The sequence below is a fragment of the Ailuropoda melanoleuca genome, unplaced genomic scaffold (genome assembly GCF_002007445.2).
Source record: "Ailuropoda melanoleuca isolate Jingjing unplaced genomic scaffold, ASM200744v2 unplaced-scaffold14871, whole genome shotgun sequence".
Classification (NCBI taxonomy): domain Eukaryota; kingdom Metazoa; phylum Chordata; class Mammalia; order Carnivora; family Ursidae; genus Ailuropoda; species Ailuropoda melanoleuca.
In genome coordinates, this window is record NW_023183694.1 from 1 (window position 1) to 3,506 (window position 3,506).

Below are 3,506 nucleotides of genomic sequence, written 5' to 3' on the forward strand. Positions count from 1 at the left end.
CATTTCAACAACGAGAGTGACATCATCTTCCAGGACCTTGAGAAGCTGAAGGTACGGCCCGCTCACCTGGGTGTTTTCCTGCAGTACATCTTCTCTCAGGCCGAACCCAGTCTGCTGCTTTTTTACCTGTGTGCAGAAGTTTACCGGCAGACAAACCCCAAGGATTCCCAAAGCTTAGGAAAAGACATCTGGAATATTTTCTTAGAGAAAAATGAGCCGCTGAGAGTGAAAGTCTCAGAGGTGTTACAGGCTGAAATTGACTTGCGTCTGTGCAGCAGTGAGGACGTCAACGCTACACTCTGGGAAGTGTAGGAGGCAGCCGTGCCTGAGATCTAGGAGCAGATCCAGGACTACAGAACAAAGCACACCCTGGGGCTGGGTAGTCTGTACGGTGAGAATGACCTGCTGGACCTGGATGGGGACCCTATCTGAGAACTCCAAGTGGCTGAGAAGCAGCTAGCCACCCTGGCAGGCATTCTGTCCAAGTATGAGGAGGACAGGAGTGCCCCCATGAATTTCGCTCTCAACACCTATATGGGCTACGCCGGGCTCTGTCTCTGAGAGGCACGGCCTTCCGGCATAGCTGAAAAGGCCCAGGCAGCTCCTGACAAGGACAAGGGGCTGCCCTTCTTCCCAAAGACCAAGAAGAGCAGCAATTCCAAAAAAGACAAGTATGACTTGGAGGACAAGAGGCGAAACCCTATCCTCAAGTACATCGGGAATCACAAAAGCTCTTCACAGAGCACATTTCATATTCCCTTGTCCCCTGTGGAAGTCAAACCAGGCAATGTGAGAAACATCATTCAGGACTTTGAGAACAACCAGCCGTATGACGCCATGGAGCCTGGGACGCAGAGGCTCTCCACAGGAAGCTTCCCCGGAGACCTGCTGGAGAGCGACAGCTCAAGCTCAGAGATCTGCCTGGGCCGCTCTGAGAGCCTGAAGGGCTGGGAGGAGCTGAAGCGGTCCCAGAAGGTGGAGAACGTGCCCTGCTCGCGCAGTGACGTGGACATGGATGCGGCCGCGGAGGCTGCCCGCCTCCACCAGTCAGACTCATCCTCTCCAGCCTCTCCACCAGGTCTCTGTAGAACCCAACCCCTCCCTTAACCCCCAAAATGGGCCTCAGGAGCATCAAGTCCCCCAGCCTGGGGTTCTGCACAGACGCCCTCCTCCCCCACCTCCTAGAGGACGATCTGGGCCAGCTCTCAGACCTGGAGCCAGGGCCGGATGCCCAGAACTGGCAGCACCCAGTGGGCAAGCATGTGGTGGCCGGGCTAAGCCAGAGGAAGATTGACCGGCAGGAGGTCATCAATGAGCTGTTTTTGATGGAAGCCTCCTATATGCACACACTCTGGGTCCTGGACCTGATCTTCTATCAGCGGATGAAGAAGGAGAACCTGATGCCCCGGGAGGCTCTGGCCTGGCTCTTCCCCAACCTGCCCGACCTCATCGAGATCCATAATTCCTGGTGCGAGGCCATGAGGAAGCTCTGAGAGGAGGGCCCCATTATCAGAGAAGAGACATCGGTGACCTCATGCTGGCTCGGTTTGATGGCCCCGGCTGGGAGGAGCTCCAGCAGGTGGCTGCCCAGTTCTGCTCCTATCAGTCCATCGCCCTGGGGCTCATCAAGACCAAGGAGTGCAAGGAGAGCTACTTCCAGCTCTTCATGCAGGAGGCCGAGAGTCACCCCTGGTGCTGGCAGCTGCAGTTCAGAGACCTCATTGTGTCCGAGATACAACAGCTCACCAAGTACCTGCTGCTGCTGGAGAGCGTCTTCAAGCACACGGAGGGTGGCACCGCCGAGCACAAGAAGCTCTGCCGGGCGCAGGACTAGTGCCGGGACATCTTCAAGTATGTGAATGAGGTGGTGAAGCAGACGGAGAACTGGAGGGCTACCAGAAACACCTGGACACCACATCCCTGGAGAGGGCCAGCAACCCCCTGGCAGCAGAGTTCAGGAACCTGGATCTTACAGCCAGAAGGATGGTCCACAAGGCGCCCCTGACCTGGAGGATCAGCAAGGATAAGAGCTTGGACCTGCAACGTGCTGCTGGAGGATCTCCTGGTGCTGCTGCAGAAGCAGGATGAGAAGCTGCTGCTCAAGTGTCACAGCAAGACGGCTGCAGGCTCCGCGGACAGCAAGCAGACCTTCAGCCCTGTCCTCAAGCTCAACGCCGTGCTCATCCACTCCGTGGCCACAGACAAATGAGCCTTCTTCATCATCTGCACCTTGGAGCTGGGCCCTCCCCAGATCTCCGAGCTGGTGGCACCGACGTCGTCAGGCAAGAACACTTGGATGGAGCTCTTGGACGAGGCTGTGCAGAACGCCACCGGGTGCCCGGGAGCTGCCCCAGTGCTCGCCCATCCCCTGCCCCTGGGCGCCCAGGAGCCAGTGCAGCAGAGCCCCACCCCCAACAGGGTCCGGCTGGATGGCTCAGAAGTGTTCCACAGTGAACCAGAGCCCGGGGAGCTGCCCGGAGAAGGCACTGGGCCCCAGCAGTGTGTTGAGGGGAAGCACACGGGCCTCCTAGACGATCCCGAGCAGGAAGGCAGCATCGAAGGGGAGCTGGGTGCCCTGCCTCACCCCTCCGCATCCCTGGATGGAGAGAACAGGGGAGGCCAGATGAGAGACCCCATCCTCCTGCCTCTCCCCGGTCCTCTGTTCATGGAAGGGCTCCCTGACTCAGCCCTGGAAGACGTGGAGATCCTGCAGCACCTGATTCTGTGTGGCCTGTGCCCAGTCGCCATCCTGAAGCGCAGCCCGCTGGGGAGTCTGGCGACGGCCTGACACCTGCACCTTCTCTCGGGAGCAGCAGCTGGCGCCCCGGGGACCCGAGCGCCCCAGGGCACAGCCCCCCCCCCCCGGGGGGAAGTGCCAGAGCAGGAGGACGTGGCTCTCTGTTCTCTGGAACAGCTGCCCCCATGGGCCAGGAATTCCGGATTCTGGGAGTCTCCCGAGCTGGACAGGAACCCAGAGGAAGAGGCTTTAAGCACCGAGGCGTCAGGAAGTTACAAAGTCGTGAGAAAAGGGAAATGCTTCTATGTCAGCATGCCGGCTGGACCCCTGGACTCCAGCACTGAGCCCTCCCAGTCCGAGAGCCTCCCTGACTGGCAGCTTTGGGGACCCAGTGGAGGTCACAGGTGCCCTCGCCACTCCCTGCCTAGCCTGGCCCTCAGGGATGTGGGCAACATCTTCCACACCATCGAGCAGCTCACGGTCAAGCTCAGCAGGCTCAAGGACATGGAGCTGGTCCACAGAGAGCTGCTCAGGTCCCTCGAGGGAGAGGCGTTGGGCAGCACCACACCCGTGGGAGGTTTCCACACGGAGGTGGCTAGATGGACGGACGGCTCCCTGTCACCTCCGGCCAGGGAAGCCCTGGCCTGCGACTCCAGGGACGGCCACCAGTCAGGGCCATGCTTGGAGGATGGCTCCCTCAGAAGACAGCGTGGCACCCGCACCCTCGTCCCCAGGACTCTAACCAACCGCTAGTGCTCTGGGGACCTGC

At 59.9% G+C, this 3,506-nt stretch overlaps 1 pseudogene; it reads left to right on the plus strand.

Moving 5' to 3' along the window:
• The first annotated feature begins 3 nt into the window (after window positions 1–3).
• Window positions 4–3,490, plus strand: LOC117797821 (annotated as a pseudogene).
• The last annotated feature ends 16 nt before the right edge of the window (window positions 3,491–3,506 follow it).